Here is a 20958-nt window from a genome sequence, read left to right on the forward strand (position 1 = left end):
GGAGTTGGTGTCTCTGTATTTCTCCCTGGGCTGCTTCTGTGTAACCCAACTAATCAATATGCTTCTAGCCCCCCTTGATGGTCCTCCACACTCACCTTGCATGTAAGGCAAACTCTGGGATAAGTTAGAGGGGCAGAAAGAAGGTGGAAGGGTGGTTGGAAGACCCTTCTGGGGACTCTGATTTCTGGGAGGGCTGCTGTGTTTCTGTATTGCTTTTAACTTGTATGTTTCTGCATATAGCTGTGGATATTGCAAATATCTGCTTGTATATTGTGCTAAGCTGTAAATGTCAAGCTTCATTCCTTAACTTCCAGCTGGTTGAGTCTAGTCTGGGTGATTTCATAAGAGTGGGGGGCGGGGGGCAGGTAACTCCCAAACCATCACACATGTTTACAAATGTTGTCTTCAGGGAAGAGTCTGGTAATATCAGAAAAGAAACTTTATAGTTAGAGTTGCAGCCTAAATCTGCTTTAACATAATGTGGACTAGAGAGGGCCAAAATGCAGTTGATTTTCTGGACCTATTTATACACAGCACATTGTAGATGCTAACTATATTGGAAGAGACAGGCTGGAGAGGCAAGCTATTAGATAGTGTATGGGAATTTTTAACTCCCTGTACAGTAGTTAACTACTGTCATCTATTCCAGTTATTGACTGCTCAATTTCCTTAAGTTTATTGCACATCTTCATTTCCTGAATCATTTGAGATCATTTAATTACAGAAAATGATTAACTAAAACATTTAGCAAGCGAGCCATCTCCATCTGTTTTAGTAACTACTGAAAACAGGAATCAGCAATGGTTAAAATGCCTAAATTCTTGCATGCAGTTCTTTAAAAACACTTATATTGACAGAAATTTAATAAGAGAATCAATAACCAGTTGTAACAACAGAGTGCATGATCATCTAGGTGTAGATTATCAGAGCTGCAAAGAACAACTGGTTAATGTCCTGAAAAGACTGAAATTATTTTGCAGCTCACTGCAACAGGAGGTGAAGAATCTAGGGAGGTTCTTCTCTCCCTCTCCCTCTGCTCTGCTGAGGTGAGACCACAGATGGAATACTGTGTCTAGTTTTGGGCTCCCTGGTTCAGGAGAGGTGGGGACCTGCTGGAAAGAGCCAAATGGAGAGCCATGAGGATGACTGGAGGACTTGAGCATCTCCCCTACAAAGAGACTGAGATTCCTGGAGCTGTTTAGCTGAGAAGGCTGAGAGGGGATCAGTGTGTACAAATATCTGAGGGGTGGGTGTCAAGTGGCGGAGGCCAATCTCTTTTTGGTGGTCTGCAGCAATAAGACAAGGAGCAACAGATACAAACTGGAACAGAGAAGGTTTCACCTCAACATGAGGAGAAATTTATTTACAGTAAGGGTGACAAAGCCCTGGAACAGGCTGCCCAGAGAGGTTGTGGAGTCTCCTTCTCTGGAGACTTTCAAAGCCCACCTGGATGCATTCCTGTGTGAACTACCCTAGGTAGCAGGGAGGTTGGACTGGATGATCTCTGGAGATCCCTTCCAACCTCTACAGTTCTGTGATTGTGAAGTTATTTTGCAGCTCACCACGACACTGAAGTTTTCAAATGCAACATGGGAGTTAAATCCTAAGTGCAGCATCCTGATCCTCTGCACAATACTGAGGTGTGCTTGCTTCAAATAACACACCAAACGTTGTTTTATTATCTTAATAATATTAAGATAGTTAATAAGGAAGAGATTGGTGTGAGGTAGATAGTTTATTTTGCTCTGTTAGTATTTACAAAGCACAGTATGCTGAAAGGATGTTTGGCTGAAGTTAAGGATATTTGAGGGGTTCATAGAAGTTTACACCACAGGCAGATGACACCAGCTTAGATGGGAGTGTTGATCTGCTTGAGGGTAGGGAGATTTCAGAGACATTTAGTCAGATTGGATCATTGGGCTGAGGTCAATGGGATGTGCTTCAACAAGGCCAAGTGCTGGTTCTGGTTTTGGGCCACAACAAGTCCTTGAATGCTCCAGGCCTGGGGAAGTGTGGCTGGAAAGTTGTCTTGCAGAAAGGGATCAGAGGGTTCCAATGAACAAGTGGCTGAATATGAACCAGCAATGTGCCCAGATGACAAAGAGAGCCAGTGGCATCCTGGCCTAGATCAGCAGTGGTATGCCCAGCAGAAGTAGGGCAAGGATTGTCATAAAGTCATAGAATCACAGAATGGGCAGGGCTGGAGGGGACCTCAAAGATCATCTCGCTCCAACGCCCCTGCCGTGGGCCTGGGCACCTCACACTAGATCGGATTGCTCAGAGCCACATCCGGCCTGGCCTTAAAAACCTCTAGGGACGAGGCTTCCGCCACCCCCCTGGGCAGCCTGCGCCAGGGTCTCGCCTCCTGCGTGGTGAAGGACTTCTTCCTCACATCCGATCTGAATCTACCCACTTCTAGTTTTGTCCCCCTGTACTCAGCCACACCTCGAGCTCTGGGTGCAGGTTTGGGCATCTCAATACAGGATGAGGGGCTGGAGCAGGTGCACAGAAGAGCGACTGAGCTGGTGAGCTGCGTCTGCTGGAGAGCAGCTGAGGGAGCTGGGCCTGTGTGACGTCAGGAAGAGAAGGCCGAGGGGAGACCTTATTGCCCTCTACAGCTACCTGAAAGGGCAACAGAGAGAGGTTGGTCCTGATCTCTTCTCACAGGTGATAGAACAGGAGAGAACAGCCTCAAGCTGCACCAGGGAAGGTTTAGGCTGGCAATTACTTAGCAGGTGTGACTGATGAGGCTAATAAAAATCAGCTGGGTGCCCCCAGCCCGGGCCCAGAAGGTTCTTTGTTGATTGGACAGCTCAGTCCTCCGACTAATAAAGACATTGAGTGCAGCTGAGCTCTCAAGGGTGTAAGTCGAGCTCTGCCAGAGAGGAGGTTGAGTTCTCTCAGTATGGAAGCAGCCCAGCAGTTGGATCTTCTCTCCTGGAAATGGGATTTCCTCACTCATTTTTCAGTATGAGACTGCTCCATTTCTTCTGAGTGTCTGCAGCTTCGTGGGTTACTCAATACAGGTGAGCAAAACAACATCATGGCAGCTTGCATGGCTGATTTCTTGGTGACACTGCATCTGCAAAACTTTAAACTGCTAAACTGCTCAACAGTTATCATGAGGAGCAGAATCAATTAGCCATAAGCTCTATGGCTGCTTAAGCCAACAGCAAACCTGTAGTCCTAGGCTTTCTGCCTCTAATTGAAGGACAATTTAAACCTTGGAGGAAAAAGTTCATCCTTCACTTCGAGCTGGAGCTTAGAGTACTAACTAGGCAGTGTGAATTTAGGCAGTTGAGCAGTTCTAGTTACTCTTTTATATTTTGAATTTACAAAATAACCCTTTGATTCTCTGCATTTATAGAAAGGACCAATTTAAGCAAAGAACTTAACCACTGCACAAGTTTCACTGAAGGTTTACCTGCTCTATTTATCTGAGAGCTGGGAGGAACTTTTGTTTTTACTTCTTTTTTTTCCCCATACCTTGTAGCAAATGCATTCACGAGTTAGTGTAAGACTATAATGTAAAGTTTATGCAATTAAAGACCATAAGAGAGTTTATAGACCATTCATCATTGGATATGGATCATAAACTGTGCTTCAGAAAATAAGGAGGGAATTCCATTTGTAGCTCACTGTTGCCTGAAGCCTGCCTAATGAAATCTTTCTTAGTCATAGAATTAACTGAGTATCCAGCTGAAAAGCACTGACTGTTCACTGTGCATATTAAACTTGGGAAAGTAGCATAAAATCTTGCATACTCGCAGGGGCTTTTGGCTGGGTTCAGTTCAATGAAAATTAGACAGCTCTTGTTCATTGAGTATATTCCAAAGAAGTGGAACCTTTAAAATTGCAATCTGTCAGCTTCCATCATTTGGTATGACAGCTGACTATTGGAATGGAATACACACAAGCTATACAAAGTGAGAAGCTGCTAATGAAGACAATTCCCATTCCTAACCAAGGGAAAAGAACACATTAGCCAGTGCTCTGTGCATGTGTGTTGTGATTGAAGATGGATTCTCTGCTCTTCCTTTTTTCTCTTACCTGTGCAGCATAGCACTGGTATGAAGAAATCTATGGGTTTTGTTGAAGGGATGATTCATCTTTTGTGCTTTATAAGTTAATGTGCTCTCAGATAGTGCCTCAAATGTGTGATAAAAAGATGTCTTTTTCAAAGCAACAAGAATTATTACTGAACTTTTGTATCTAAATTGTATGCTCTTTGGTTCTTATTTTGCCAAGGGATATCCTGTGTGACCTGCTCTTGGTGATCCTGCTCTGGCAGGGATTTGGAATAGAAGATCTTGTGAGGTCCCTTCCAACCCCTAACATTCATCTTTCAGTGAAGTCAGCTGGGTAAGTACTTGGCATGCTAGAAATCAGTTACACAGCAATTGTAATCCCTGACTGGTGCAAATTTATTTCCTGGACTTCCTTTCTTCTCTTGTATTTTTGTGGTAGAACTCTAGGAACTTCAATTTTTATTTTCTTTACCAAGGCTTATTGATACTTGTGAACTGGAAGAAGCATTATATTTCTTTACATTGTCTTTTGTAATTAGAAGATACAGCTTTAGACTGCAGAAAGCTGAGAAGACAGTACCCAAAAACTGTAGCTTCCTGCCATGGGTAGTGTTTTTGACTCTGAAAGCAGCATGGCTTTCACTGGTATGTACCTCCAAGCAGCCTGCATGGCATCAGTGAGTGATAACAAAAGGTAAACTGCCCTTTCAGGTAGAGGACATTGTTTAGAGAGTTTATGGGTTTTTTTTTGAGGTCTTGGTATGAAGACGTACTTTGGTAAAGCTCTGCCAGTAATATCAGGTAGTATTTGCAATGCTATCTGTCTCTCCAAAAGAATCACAAAATGTTAGTATCTGGATGGAACCTCTAGAGATCAAGCCCAGCTCCCCTGCCAGAGCATATCACACAGGAACACATCCAGATGTCTTTGTAAAGTCTTCAGAGAAGGAGACTGTACAACGTCTCTGGGCAGCCTGTGCCAGGACTCCAGCACCCTCACCATACAGAAGTGCCTCCTCATGTTGAGGTGTTCTGTGTTCTAGCTTGTACCCATTGTTTTTGGCCATCACCAAACAGAGCCTGGCACTTTCATTCTGACACCCACCCCTCAGATATTTATAGACATTGATCAGCCTTCTCAGCCTTCTCTTCTCTAGACTAAACAGCCCCAGGACTTTCAGTTTTTCTTCACAGCAGTGATGTTCCTGTCCCTTCATTACCCTTGTAGCTCTCCCTTAGTATTTCTCTCTTTGTTGAACTGGGGAGCCCAAAACTGGGTACAGTGTTCCAAGTGCAGTCTCAGCAGGGCAGAGTAGAGGAGGAGGAGAGGAAGAACTTCCCTAGACTTGCTAGACACTTTTTAAATACACCTTAGTATGCTGATTGCACACAGATGATGCAGTGGTATTCTGTACTTGTGACGTGAAATAACAAGATAGAACATAAAAATATGAGGCAAAAAGAATTTATTTTCTGAAAATAGAGAGGACTGGAATATGGAAATCTAGATTTCATTTTATTCTGTGCCTCTGAATTACTGTAATAATCTAGTGTAGTGTATGTATCTGCTGCCTTTATTCCCCCTTTTGCAGAAGTGAGATGCCTTATCTGGTCTTGTGTGCTTCAATTTGCTAGGGGTTGTAAAACAGTTTGCAATGTTTAGATAATAAAAGTAGCTTGTAGCAGTGCAATTCATGATTTGATATTACTTCAGTGGAGATAAGACTGCCAAATTATAGTCTAATCTCAATTTCATACCCAAGTGCTTTCAAGACTAGGGGAAGAAGGGATGTTTAAGATCATGAGATGCTGATTATAGACAGGTAATAGTGCCTGCACCAGAGGTTTAGAATCTGTTAATTGCTGTACAAAACCATGACAATGCTGTGTCATTACCGTCAAACAAGCTGCATGATTTTAGGCAGAGTTAAGAGTCAGGATTCAGATTCAAGAAAAGGAAAATCAAAGTTATCTTAATAGATTTCAGGCATACCAGCAGTCAACTTCAAGTTTAGCTCTCTTGTACTTTAAAGTCTCCATTAACATTCACAATCTCAAACACTTTCATGAACATTTTGAATTCAAAGTCATGAATAGACTGGGATTGATTTGATGCAGCACAAAGATGTAAGAACAGACCTAAATCTGCCCTTTGAGCTGGAAAAGTCTAAGCCCTGAAAATTCAGAGCAGTTTGCATAGGCCTGAATTCTGCTAATTACTGTTACCTGCTTAATTTTTGGCATATTTTTTTCACACTGTGTGTTCCCGTTGTATAGTTTAGTGGGTGACAGCTGGCTTAATTCTGGAAATTATAGCAGTGATTTCTGATTAAAGATAAAAACCTCTGAAAAATGAGTCTGCAAAGGGAAAGAGTCCTCTCTTAATATGTAAAAACTTGGCAAGACTTGGAAGTAATCTGGAAACTGCCTATTACATTTGCTTTGAAATCTCAGTGATTTCTCTTTCTTGGTTTGAACTAGTCACCACTGCTAGTAATGTGGACTAAAATTACATGGGGGGGGGAACAATTCAGCTACAAGCTTTGAGGTTTGCATGTTTGGATTTTTGCATGTGTGTGTTGGTGTCTCTCCATATAATATTTTAAAACTGTTTCAAGAAAAGCACTTGAAACAGCATCTGAAATCAGGTTTCTCTAAAATTGTCCTTCACAGAAGGCAGAAAGTTAAGTCCTGAATTTTGGTTTCACACTTTTATTTGCACACTTCTTTTACAGGGTCAGGGCTAGGCTTTCTTTTCCTTGTTTACAAAATTGTCAGGGTTAGAAGAAACCTCAAGGATCATCTTGTACCAACCCCCTTGCTGTGGGCAGGGGCACCTCATACTACATCAGGTTGCACAGAGCCGTATCCAGCCTAGCCTTAAAAACTTCTAGGGATGAGGCTTCCACCACCTCCCTGGGCATCCTGTTCTGGTGTCTCACCACCCTCATGGTGAAGAACTTCCTCCTATCACCTAATCTAAATCTGCCCTCCTCTAGTTTAGATCCATTGCCCCCTGTCCTATCACTACTTGACACTGTAAAAAGTCCCTCACCAGCTTTCTTGCAGTCCCCTTCAGATACTGGGAGGCCACAATATGGTCTCTGAGACTTCTCTAAACTTAAAAATCCCAACTCTTTCACCCTGTCCTGATTGAGGTGCTGCAGGTCTCTGATCACCCTTGTGTCCCACACATCCAGCTCTTTCTCATAATAGGGGCTCCAGAGCTGGATGCAGTACTCCAGGTGGGGTCTCATGAGTGGTGTAGAGGGGCAGAATCACCTCTCTCAACCTGCTGGTGATACTTCTCTTGATGCAGCCCAGGATATGACTGGCTTTTTGGGCTGCAAGTGCACACAGGTTGATCTTCTTATCCACCAATGACTAAGAACATTTTCAAAACTGAATTACTTTAGAAATTTCAAAACAAAGCTTCCTGTAGTCTGGATGTGCATTGCTGTCTCATAGATTGAAGCTTCTCCTTCTCGTTTGGCTTGCCTAAATACACCTAAAGATCAAAACCATATGGTATTCCAGGTGTGCTTGTGAGCAGGCACCACTGATGGGATTTTATGTAGAGATAAAAACTCTGTGCATGAGCTGTCACAAACTATTTGGCTGAACAAAGTCACTGTTTCTAAAGCACTGCTGATGATGTTAAATGGGAATGCAATAAGAAACACCTGTGTGAAAACTGGATTAGGAGTTGAAAATCATCATGGGTATCAGGTCAGAAGTAAATAAATAAGATAGTTCAGGGAAGGTCAAGTAGGATCCCTGTTCTCAAGTGGCGATGAAAACATCAATGCAGAGCATAGAAACAGGTGTGAGTATTGTAAAGGCAGCAGAATGAAAATTCTGGAGTCAAGAATGTTGTCTGAGAAAAGTGTAATACTATGGTTACTGTTGTTGTTTTATGAGCTTAGATAGGGTGCAGAGTGCCTGTGTAACCAAAGGGGAAACACTCTCCAGCTTTGCCTTACTATCTAAAAGCCGTGCAGCTCTCATTGGAGTATGGCATTGTGGTGGGTTAAGAAATTCCACCCCCTACTATTGGAATTTACCAGACTAGCTCAAATGGCTTGGGAGAAAGATGCAGCTATATTTACAGTGAAGCAAAATTTACAAGCATATATACACAATGTTTACAAGTATTTACAATTATATGCAAAGTAGAAAACATACAGAAACCCAAACTCCCTCCTGGACAAAAAAAACCCAAACAGCTGCCCAGAAGGAGCCCAAAGCTACCCCTCTCTTTTTCCCTCTACTTTCCTAGGTAGACAGACAAAACAACCAGAAAAGCTTATATTGTTTCCTGTTAGCCAAGATGAGCAGAATAGGTGTTAGAGTTAAGAGGAAGCGAATAGGTCCAGAGACACATACCAGAGTGTCAGAGATTATTTGCATTTTGGCTTTTTATCCCTCTCAGCAAATCATTGAATGATAAAGACTTCATCATTATTTTAATTTCACAACTAATTATCTCTCATTAAAATATTCCCATTAGCCTCAAACCAGCACAGGTATCCATCACAGGTGCCCTGGATGGCACTGTGCCATCCAGTCACTGCTCCTTCTCTGGTAACCCCATGCAGAGAGCTGGTACAAAGCAAACCACAAAGCTTGGACATATTGCATTGTCTGACTGGAATGTGCATTTATCACACAGTGCAGTGCATTCCTTCACCCCTCTGCTTTCCTGCTTCCACAAGTATAAAACTTCCTTTGTGTGATGGGTTAATGCTGATAGGCTTTAGGGAGAGCTCTTTAGGAGAGAGATTTAAAAGCAAATTTTGAATGATGGCCACATGAAAACAGAAAGCTAAGAATGTTTCTAGCAAAATTAAATGTTTATTTTGTTCAAGGGATGTTTCTGTGGTTTTTTTTTTTCCTGTGTAATTTGGCTATGGCTGATCTAGTGGGGAGAAAAAACCCAAACATGTGAAAAAAAAAAAAAAAAGTAAAGAATCTGCAAAGCACAACAGTGAGGTCCTTAATTGAGTCAGGCAGAGACTGTCTAGTCACTTTAAACTTTAAACAGAGGCATATGGCAAAGATTGGTTACTACTGGGACTGAAAAGTGGGCTCTGTTCTGTTAACTTCAGCAGCAGCAGGAAAAGAGAGAGGAAATAACAAATGCAGACATGCAATAAACAAGCCCAGGGAATTACAAGGGACTAAGCTGTAAGAGTATGCTAAATTACACCTATACATCAACCTTCTTTGTTTCCTTGCTGCAGAGAAAGACATATAATTATAAATAAACATGGGAAGACTTCAGGCCAACACTGCTGCTAGGAGGAGGAATTGTTTTTGTCTGCTAGGAACTCCTAATAGCTTGAACACCTGCTTAAATCAATCGAAAATTTAAATTAAACACCAATATACTTTTAATTTGTTTGGGCTTTGGGTTGCTTTAAATAGTACTTCTTTACTATTTCTCGGTGCAAATTGCAGACAGACTTCCACTGTCATTGTTCACTAACATCTCTTCCATAACACAAATATTTCAGTTGGCTGCTTTTATCAGTGTGTGGTATCCACCTGTAACAGAAGAAATCCATCTGTTTCCTCCAGAACTTTCCAAATCAGGATTTTTCCCCAGAAATATTGTTTTCCCTACACAGTCCACACTGAAACTGCCTGAGAGAGTCCAGTGCAGAGCCTCAAAAATGCTGAAGGGATTGGAAAAATCTCTCTTACAAGGAGAGACTGAGGGAGCTGGGACTCTGCAGCTTGAAGAGGTGTCTGAGGGGTGACATCATCAATGTTTAAATATGCAAATGGTGAGAGCCAGGAGCATGGAGCCAGGCTCTGCTGGGTGATGTCCAGTGGCAGGACAAGGGGCAATGGATGGAAGTTGAGACAGGAATTTTCATGGAAACATGAAGAGGAATTTTTTCCCTGCAAGGGTGACAGAACACTAGAACAGGACAGTTGTGGAGTGTCCCTTTCTGGAGATATTCAAAACCCACCTGAACATATTCCTGCGTGGTGTGCTATAGATAATCTTGCTCCGCAGGGAGGTTGGACTGGATGAGTTTTCAAGGTCCCGTCCAGTCCCAGACATTCTGTGAAACCTAACTATGTATCTGGGTCATCCCTTATAGCTATGACTGGAGTTGGTCCAGTCCTGCACCAGCTTTTACTGTTGTAAATTTCCTATCTGGTAAGGGAAGCAGTGAAATGAGAACCAACTCAGGTTTTCTATTTTAGGGAAGGTATTTCTTGATCTATCAAACTTTTCCTTCCATGTCCTGTTCATATCCCTCCCACGCATACCTTGTTGTACATTTCCTGGCTGCATATGATAATGGTATAGAAAGTAATTTTGCAGATGCAGGTATTTCAGACACTTTGCTCTCTTTTCCTTTGTCTTAATGCAAATCAAAACTATGCTACTAGCATCAACATTCTAACCCCATTGTCACAAACTATTATGAGAAGGCAGAATTCTATCCTTTATCTTTTCACTGATGAGTTAGGAATGACTCTTGCACTAATAACCTTCAAGTATTTATGGCTTATTATATACTAGTAACCATTGCCCCAAATCTGGATTCTGATGCAGAACTGTTTGGTGGAAAGGTGTAGGTTTCAGATTTAATTCTCCTCTAAATTATTTCAGTGAAAATTTGGATTCTAGGAACAGTAAATAAAGAATTGAAGGTTATCATATTAAATGAGAGGCAGTTGCAATTAACCTACAGAATTTATTTACTCAAAATATTACTGATGTCAGGGCTTTACTAGAGTTTAGAGACAAACTCAGTGGTACATTTGAGGCATTGACAATTTTTGTCCAGCCAAAGTTTTGGAAGAGGCTACCAAACCTTTGGAAAATAAGTTATTACCTACTCATGGCTTAGAACAAAAACAACAGCAGCAACAACAACAAATCCATTGATGTCTACTTATTCTGTGAATTTGTATTAGAGAAGTTCTTACTCTTTCCCTTCAGGCCTGTGGAACTGGCTATTTTATCTTATGTGCTATCATAGAATCACAAAATGGCTTAGGTTGGAAGGAAGTCTATTCCATCCTCAATGCCATGGGCAGGGACATCTCTCAACTAGACTCATCTGCCCAAGACATCGCCCAACCTGGTCTTGAACACCTCTAGGAAAAAGGCATTCATAACCTCCCTGGGCAGCCTATTACAGTCTCACTCTGTGTGGTAAAGAACTTCTTTCTAACATCCAGTCTAAACCTATTTCTCCCTCAGCTTCAAACCATTCCACCTTGTCTTGTTGCTAGACAATGATGAAAAGTCCCTCTGCAGCCTTCCTGTAGAATCCCTTCAGCTATTGGTAGGCAGCTCTAAGGTCCCTCTGGAGCCTTCTCTTCTCCAGGCTGAACATCCCCAGGTCCCTCAGCCTGTCCTCACAGCAGAGCTGTTCCAGCCATTGGATCATCTTTGTGGCTTCTTCTGGGCTTGCTCCAACAGCTCTGTGTCCTTATGCTGGGAATATAGAATTGGACAAAACATTCAAGGTGAGCTCTCAGCAGAGCAGAGTCAAGGGGCAGAATCCCCTCTCTTGACCATCTGGCCACACTCCCCTTGAGGCAGCCTAGGATAGGATTTGCTTCCTGGTACTGCCAGGCTGGTCCTGAAATGATAAATACAGAAATTCTTCTACAAGTGAACCTGAAGCATATCAGAAAAGAAACACTCCAGTTGCTATTAAACATTTAGCAAAGACATTTGTTTGACTAGTATATGCTGCTTCAGTAGCTCTGAAGGAAATTGTTGCTGGCATGAAGAACTGGGTGTCACATCAGAAACAAATATTTGACATTTCCTTGTTTCCATCATGCCTTGTCAGTGTAGTTTTCCAAACATCCGTGAAGTTTTTGCACGCAGAAAGGATGAAAAGGAAACTAATGATAGTGTTCACTGAATGGATGTCACCTGCTAGAATTTGTACTGCAGCAGGATTTGGAGACTCTTGCTAGTAAGAGATGATGTTATAGAATTAAATTTTGGCTTAGTATTGTTAATGATAAAATTACACTGTGTCAATATACATAGCAGAACAATAATATAACAGCTTTAGTAATGAAACTTGTGTCTTTTTTATACTGCCAACTAATAATTTAAAATACACTTATGACACAGTTTTGAAGTTTTTTTCCTTATTACTTATATACCACACATTTTGTTACAGACTTGTTGCTGATATTATAACTGATTTCTTTTCTGTGTATACATTCAGTGTATAAATCATAGAGTGATAGAGGGGCTTAGGCTGGAGGGGGCTTCAGAAATCATCTACTCCAATATCCTCAGCATGAGCAGGGACACCTCTCAACTAGACTGAGGTGATCAAGGTCTCATCCAACTTGGCCTTGAACACTCCCAGGGAGGAGGTGGCCACAGCCTCCTTGGGCAACCCATTCCAGAGTCTCACCACCCTCATACAGAAGCACTGACTAAGCTCCAGTGTAACCCTGCTCTCCCTCATCTTCAGATCATTCACCCTTGTCTTGTCTCTAGACACCTTGATGAAAAGTCCCTCTGCAGCCTTCCTGTAGGATTGCTTCAGGTACTGGAAGGCAGCTCTAAGGTCCTCCCGGAGTTTTCCTCTGTTTCACATCTCATATCAGAACTGAACTAATTTAGGTAGCCCAAAAGTTAAGACCCAGAGTACCTAATATCAATTCCTCTTAATTTGCAGCTAACATTTAAAACATTTTTAGTAGCAGTTAATAGTGAGTATATAAAAATAATTTCAGATTTGGCATGAATAAAAAGCTAAGGTCTGGGATTTTAGGTTAGTATAGTGTGGTGTTCAAAGACTGTAAACTACTTGGCTGTGTTTTTCGGTTAGCTCTTATCAGTAAAAATTCATCCAGAAAGTTCCATACATCTGTGATGGTTTGAGAGTTCCCTGCCCCCCCATGCTTTGGAAATCACCCAGACTAGACTCAGCTGGCTCTGGAAATTGAAGCTTATTATTTACAGATGAGCACAATATACAAGCAGATAATTACAGAATATATACAGTTGTATACAGAAATACACAAAAGGTAATACAGAAACACAACAGCCCTCCCAGAAACCTGAGTCCCCAGGAGGGGCTCCCAACCACCCCTTCACCTTCCTCTTACCCCTATCAACCTTACCCCAGTCCTGAGGAAGAATGGAGGTTAGGCCCCAGGAGGTTAGGAAGCAAAGCGGATTAATCAGAGGAATGGAGGGTGAGGTTAGAGAGAGAGAGATGCAGCTTGGAGCTCCCCAGCAGGAAAAGTGGTTGTGCCTTATCTATGTTTTGGTTCTTATATGTCTCAAGCCAATGAGTGAGGTAGGCATCAGCCTTGTTTTTCTTTGACAGCCTGTAATCTAGTTCTTCTCACCAAAACGTTCTAGCTAGCTTTAAACTAGCACAACATCCTTGGGCTACCGCTACTATGACTAAGATTTATCCTAAGGGATATCACAGTATTTTATAGCTAGAGAGGTGGGTGTCACTTTGAATGTTACTTACTTCTGGATGTAACTTTCATGCTGCTTTCTAGGGTCATCTTCCTGAAGAAATAGTATTTATGTGTGTGGGTTTAATTTAATTTCCTTTATTATCTCTCAAATAATTAGCTCATGTAGCACAGCTGCAAAGAAGCCAAGATACTGTTTTGTATCCCTCAGATTTTTTTCCTAATGTTTCTAGCCAATGAAACAAAAGCACCAATTCTACTTTTGACTATATTTGGTAATTTGAATAATTCTACTTCAAGATCTGCCAAAGTCTGATCTCAGATAAAGTGATTTGATCATTGTTTTCAGACAGAGTTAATGTCTGACCATGGACAGTATCCAGCAGGAGGAACGATTGTATTTGAGCAGTGTATAGGAGCACATGAAGAAAGAATAGGTGGTGGAGGAGTAGTAAGACACCTTACTCTACTAAGCTGCCATGCAAACATCTTTATTTTTGCACCAAAAAGACCAAAAGCAATGAAAAATGGTGGAAAAAATACACTTTAATGAAGTTATAATCTTGATTGTATTACTGCATTTTTTCTCCATAGACATTGTTTAAAAGATCCTCCATATTGCTTTTGCAGTTATTTTCATATCCATTTTTTTCTGTCTGCTTCACTGTAAATTTCTTGTGTTACTAATGATAGTATATATTCTGATATAAATGATGATAAAATTACCTCCTGAGACAGTCTTGTGAAATGAAAGCTACTGAGCAACAGCATAAATTGTGCCACTTCTGTTTTTCCAACTGTTCTTGCAAATGAACAAACATTCAAGAATGTCATTGCAGAAATCTCATAGAATCACAATGTTAGGAGTTGGAAGTGACCTTGAAAAATCATCCAGTCAAAGCCCCTGACAGAGCTGGTCACCCAGGAATGCATCCAGACACATTTTGAAAGTCTCCAGAGAAGGAGACTCCACAACATCTCCAGGCAGCCTGTTCCGTGGGTGCCAGGGCACCCTCACAGAGAAAAAATAAATCCCTTTTGTTCCCATGGCACCTCCTCTGCTGCAGCTTGCCCCCAGTACTCCTTGTCACATCATTGGGCATCCCTGAGCGGAGCCTGGCTGCATTCTGCTGACACTGCCCTGCACATCTTTAGCAGCAGCAATGAGGGCAGCCCTCTGCTCCAAGCCCCAGCTCCCTCAGTCTGTCCTCACAGGAGATGTGCACTGCCTGCAGCTGTGGCTTTGGGCTGGAATCTCTTCCAGTTTCCTAAGGGCTTCTCAGTTCAAGAAGGACTAAAACTGGACACAGTATTCCAGATGTGGCTTCATCAGGGCAGACTAGAATTTCTGTGGAAAATCTACTGATACCTGTATCAGTGGAGGTATTTTTTCCACCTTCAGTATGCAGGTGACTGGGATCTGTGTAGGTGAAATAGCTTTTACAGTAATTTAAATATTGTGAGGTCTTTATGTTTGTGATGGTTTGGGTGTTACCTGCCCCCCCCCCCCCCCCCCACTTTGGAAAGCACCCAGAGTAGACTCAGCCAGCTCTGGAAATTTGACTGAAGCTTATATTTACAGCTAGCACAATATACCAGCAGATATTTACAGTGTGTATGGTTATATACAGAAATATACAAGGTAAAAGGTAATACAGAAACACAGCACCCCTCCCAGAAACCTGAGTCCCCAGGAGGGGCTCCCAACTGCCCTTCCACCTTCTCCCACCCCTCTCACAGTATCACAGTATTATCAGGGTTGGAAGAGACCTCACAGATCATCAAGTCCAACACTTTACCACAGAGCTCAAGGCTAGACCATGGCACCAAGTGCCACATCCAATCTTGCCTTGAACAGCTCCAGGGACAGCGACTCCACCACCTCCCCGGGCAGCCCATTCCAGTGTCCAATGACTCTCTCAGTGAAGAACTTTCTCTCAACCTTACCCCAGTCCCAAGGAAGAATGGAAGTTCGGCCAGGGGGTTAGGAAGCAAAGTGGATTAATCAGAGAAATGGCAGAGAGGCTAGAGAGAGGAGCTCTGAGCTCCCCATCAGCAGAAGTGCCTTATGTATGTTTGGATTCTTGTTATACTTCTCAGCAAGCCAATGAGTGAAGTGGACATCACCACTGTTTTCCTTTCACAGCCTGTAGTCTAGTTCTTCTCACTAAAACATTCTAGCCTGCTTCAAACTAGCACAATCTTGAAACAGGCATGGAAAGAGGCTTCAAATGGATAAATTTGTTCATTTAGCCTCATACACACTGTATTTGTGGTTAATTTAGAAGCTAAAAAAAGAGGGGAAAATTCCTAGCCAAAACCATAGTTTAAATACAGTGTGTGTGTATACATATATAAACTGTAAAGAGACCCTGTAAGCTGAAGCATTTATACTTTCTTTCCAAAGCTCTCATCTGTTCACACTCCCGTCTATTTTTTCTGCCTCTTCATCTTCATTTTTTATGAACACCTATTTAGTCTTTTCGAAAAAAAACCAAACCCAAAACTCAACCAAACCCATGTAGTGATACAGAAATAACTATGGACAGTTTGAGCCACGTGGAGGGGGAACATACTGGAAGATCAGGAGTAAATGTAACAAGTGAGTTGCATGAGGCTGTGGTGGCTAGCCATTTTCCAGGAGGAGGGAAAAACCCATCAGAGATAGAGAACAAAAAAGAGAAAATCCAGAAACGACTCAGTTAAGTACTGCTGAGAAAGAGAACCATATGGTGTGGTGGTTAGATACAGATTCAAAGGCAGGGTGATGTTTATTTTGAACTTCTAATCTGGATGGTCTGTTTATTGTGTGTCCCTCAGCCTTTTTTAGCTTCAGACAGCTCTGCTAGCATAATAGGTAAGCCAGCAGGACATCACTACAAACCATATTTTACCAGAGGAGCTCTCTGGGTAAATAAATACTCTGAACGTTTTACAGTGTTCATTTTTTTTTCCCCTTAGAAGAAGGTTAACTCAATACAACAGTGCAGCTTCATCGAGTTCAGAAGCACAAATCCAAACAGAGTAAACCTGTTGTAGGAGGAGGGTAATGTAGAAGAATGAGATACAAACAACAATGGTAGTCTTGAAAGTTCTGTATTGTAGAAGAATGGACAGAAAGCAGCGTCCTATTAGTCAACCTGTAGATGAATAATCAATTTAATGACTAAAGACCAAAATGGAAGCTGTCCTTTGCATCAAAGAGCTACATCTGCTTTTGGTCACATCATTATGAATCCAGAATCATTTCAGTAATTGATTTGAATGAAGTAGGTTGAAGTTTTCTTGGCATATTGAAGTTGCAGGACAATGTTTCTATGACATGACACTTTCTGATCCAGAGGGAGAAAAGTAAGCTACAGAATGAGAGTGTTCTGAGATTTTCAAGTGTTTCAGTAATGACAGTTATATTTTGTTTGTTGCAGAATAAAACTAGCATCTTGAAAATCTTGGCCTGATTTCTTGTGTACATTAGGTGCCCTTGTAGAAGGCAAATAATAAAATGAATTAGAATTCAAAATGAAATGAGCACTGTAGAAAGGCCTCAGATGAGACCCATTGGTGAATTCCTGGGCATCCAGTTAACTCCTGTAGTTTTCCAGCGTGTCCATGAAACAAAGACTAAACAATTTAGCACATTCTTTAGGAAAAAATTCGGTCTCACTCAGCCTACTGTAAAGAGTTGTTTGTTGTCCTGGAAATCTTAGGGCTCTACTCAAGAAAGCAGCACTACAGTTCTACTAATCTGAAACTTGCTTTGCGCTTTCATAGCGTGTGGGTAAGCATATTCAGTTTGTTTGCACAAAATGTGTAAGTTTGTTTGTTTGCAGACTTGGCTTTGTCTGTGTGTATGTCTGTGCATTGCATAAATAGACTTTTTTAAAAATCAAGTTGTAGTGGAGCAGTGGATGGAAAGCCACTGCACTGCAGTTTTGTCTTTCTAGAGGAATGGAACTCGGGTGTACTTTAGTCCTAACTTCTTTTCAGCTTTTATCAAATACTTCTCAAAGCAATTTTTTTTTCTGCTGTTGTGTTGTGAGAGATGTCACCATCCCTGGAGGTGTTCAAGAAAAGACTGGATGAGGCACTTAGTGCCGTGGTCTAGTTGACTGGATAGGGCTGGGTGCTAGGTTGGACTGGGTGATCTTGGAGGGTGACAGAGCACTGGAACAGGCTGCCCAGAGTTTGTGGAGTCTCTTTCTCTGTAGACTTTCCAAACCCACCTGGATGTATTCCTGTGCAGACTACCCTCAGGAATCCTGCCTTGGTGAAGAAGTTGGACTTGGTCTCTGGAGGTCCCTTCCAACTTCTGGGGTTCTGTGATTGTGATTATCATCCACTACTTTGTTTAGCTATCTTGTATGGGAATACTAAATATGCTAATGACTCTTCAAAAAAGATGGGAACTTAGATATGAAGAGGTTAAATGACAGAATTGGGAGTGCAATTTAATACACCCAGACATTAAGGAATGACATATTAGATGGCATAAGTAAGCTTCTTCAGTTAAGTCCTGTTACATGTCTTTAATTATAGGTTATTCCACCTAAACCTTGCCTCTTCAGTGCCTGGATCTGTTGTGTGAATGAAGTAAGGTCACGTAGTGAAAGATGCAATTGTTTGTAGGTCCTTTGATTCACCTGTTCATGAGTCGGAAAGCATGTAATTAGTGAGGCAGGATAGCTCATAAATAGAAAGGTAGTTTCTGTTGTGAAGGCAATTTGATGCTGCTATACAGATGTAGTTGAATCCTGACTTGAATATGTACAAGCAAGGGGCTGTTGAAGGTAATTTAAACCAGAATTTTAACAGTGTTGGTTGGTGTGGGGCTTTTTACTAATGCTTATGTCAGATTTTGTGATGCTTATTTTGAAACCTTTGACTGTCAAAGACCCTTTACACAAAGGCTGTGCTCTATCATGTGCTGAATACCTGAGAAATCAGGTTCTTGAATTGAAAATTACTGCATATTTTGTTACTTTTTGTGTTTCTCAGGTCTCTTTGCAAAATGGAGTTACTCCATCTCCTCCTCTACTGTGAGAATGAATTTGAAAACTATTAGAGATTACAGGATTAAACTAATAGCAAAGCAAATATTTTTCTTTTTGAGTAGCATATGAATGATGTTGTGTGAACAAGGTCTCTGCAACACATGAAGGATGTGGACCCAATAGAGTAGGGCCACAAAAGTTATTGTAGTGCTGGAACACCTCTGATACAAGGACAGGCTGAGGCAGCTGGGTTTGTTCAGCCTGGAGAAGAGAAGGCTCCAGGCAGACTTAATAACAGCCTGCCAGGACATGAAGTGGGCTACAAGAAGGCTGCAGAGGGACTGTTTGCTAAGGCCTGCACTGATAGGAAAAGGGGCAGTAGTTTGAAATGAGAGAGGATATTAAGTTCAAATTTTTTACTAGAGGATGGTGGAATGCTGCAACAGGTTGCCCAGGGAGGTGGTAGAGGCTCCATCCCTCAAAGCTTTTTAATGTCAGTCTGAACAAGGTTCTGATTAGCTTGATCTAGTGGAGGATATCCCTGCTGACTGCAGGGGGTTTGGACTAGACAACCTTTGGAAGTCCCTTCCAACCCAAACCATTCTCGAATTCAATAAGAGGAGCAGAAAATGAGGATGTACTATTATTATCCAGTCTCTGCATCTGGCCTTCTTTAAAAAAATGCCTAAGGGGTTCTGATGTGCAATGTTTGCATAGCAAGTTAAAGCAGAAATTGGTGCTCATTTGTACAATTTTAGGAGCCTTTTTAACTTTGGTGTTTTTCATGCAATCTCAATTTGACATAGATCACTCTGGCATATGTTATCATCATCATGTCAATCAGCTCCTCAAACTATCCTGTGTAGTTTAGGATGAAGCAGCTTGAATGTGGGGGAAATCTAAGCAGAATCCCAGCTCACAGACAGGAATAGTGGTACTATTTTTCTTTTGAGGGGAAAAAAAAGAACCCTGTTGGCTTGTCCCAGTTTCACAGTTTTATGGCTTGAACCACTTCTGTTTATGAAGAAGCATAGAAATGCCTTTGGATCAAGTTCAAAGAAGGCAGCTGACTAACAAGCCCTTCTGTTAGCTGACACAGGTCATCTACGAAATACTGTGGGTTGAGTTTTTGTTAAGATTGCATTTTTGCTAATTTCATGTTTTATGGGGAGCATTCAGGAGGGAAAGGCATAGCAAAAGTCTGCACTTGGGTAAGATAAAGCTTGTGGAAAATTAATCACCTGCTACATGGTTATCTAGAGACTACAGTTTTAACCCATATATGTGTTACTATTTTTAAGGCTCCAAAGAGCAGATGGCATTGGTTGACAGTCAGCAAAGACAAGAAAATTTATTTATAATGTTGCAAGGTTTTGGAGGTGAATTAAAAAAAAAATGAAGGGTTTAAAAGTGAGAAAAAAGTACACAAAATAGTTGGGATGGTAATAAAACTGCTTCTTTCCAGGGGCAAAGTATTTTTTTTTCATTGTTTCTGATTACAAATTAAGGAGAAAAATATTAACCTCAGGCAGAAAAGAAATATTCAGTCCCTACCTCCTTGGTTTCCAGAACAGAAAACTGTATTCTTTGATTTTTTTTTTTTTTTAGATTTGATTTTCTCTTTCTCCCCCCCACCCCACCCCTCCTGCTGGTTGCCATACAAAGAGATATAGCTCAATAAAATGAAAGATCCAGCGTAGTGCAGTTCATATTACTGGCCTGAAGGAATTCTTTAGTCGGGTTAATGGATCTGATAGTTTTTCCCTTCATTGATTTTTAAGATGATTATATTTTATTTATAGGTGAGGAAAATAAGAGTTAATCTTAAATTTATTGAAAACTTCTGGTGAGGCTGCAGGAATTGATAATGATAACAATGCATTCAGGGAAGCCAAACTATTCCTATCTTTAATCCTCTAAGTGCTGATGGGAGGCAAGCCTATTGACGTGAAATTAAATGTGTTTTTATGTCCACCTATGTTCTCAATAAAAGAGATATTTTTCTTGCTCCTGTGAAAAGATTTCATTACATGAAGCATCGGTACACCTCAGGTGTTTCTTTTGTGAAAACTGCATGCGAAATATCCAAGAGCTGAAAGCTCATGGATAAGAGCAAGTTGTCCTCTGGAGGCTATAAGATCTGATTTCTAAGTCAGACAAGTCATTTGTCAGCTAAAAAGCCTACCGGTCAACCATAATTGTGTCCACAGGTTTGAATCTTAAACCTCAGCTTGTGAGTTGCAAATGTACAGTGGAATCTGAAGAACAACAGCTCATTTTAACTCGGCACTCTGTGTCTTTGTGCTGTTTAGGGTTTGTCTTTCTGTTCTAAATGCACTCAGACTTCAATGTTTAAAAAGTATTGTTATTTAGCAAGCCATAGAATTGAATCATAGAATCAGGTGATAATAAAAGGCATAATAATTTTCCACTATAAACATAAAATGGCAATCATCTCTTGGCGGCACTGCCGGAGTATTCAGCTCGTCTTACAAGAGTGC

At 41.3% G+C, this 20958-nt stretch overlaps 1 long non-coding RNA gene across 2 annotated transcripts in view; it reads left to right on the forward strand.

The window, feature by feature from the left end:
* Positions 1-2872: 2872 nt before the first annotated feature.
* Positions 2873-20958, forward strand: part of LOC135180754 (uncharacterized) — a 111859-nt gene continuing 93773 nt past the window's right edge. For both annotated transcript variants that reach the window (XR_010304551.1, XR_010304552.1), the window contains exons 1-2: positions 2873-3026; positions 4249-4362. This is a non-coding gene — a long non-coding RNA (uncharacterized LOC135180754). The remainder of the gene's footprint in view (positions 3027-4248; positions 4363-20958) is intronic.

The sequence above is a fragment of the Pogoniulus pusillus genome, chromosome 1, assembly GCF_015220805.1.
Source record: "Pogoniulus pusillus isolate bPogPus1 chromosome 1, bPogPus1.pri, whole genome shotgun sequence".
NCBI lineage: Eukaryota > Metazoa > Chordata > Aves > Piciformes > Lybiidae > Pogoniulus > Pogoniulus pusillus.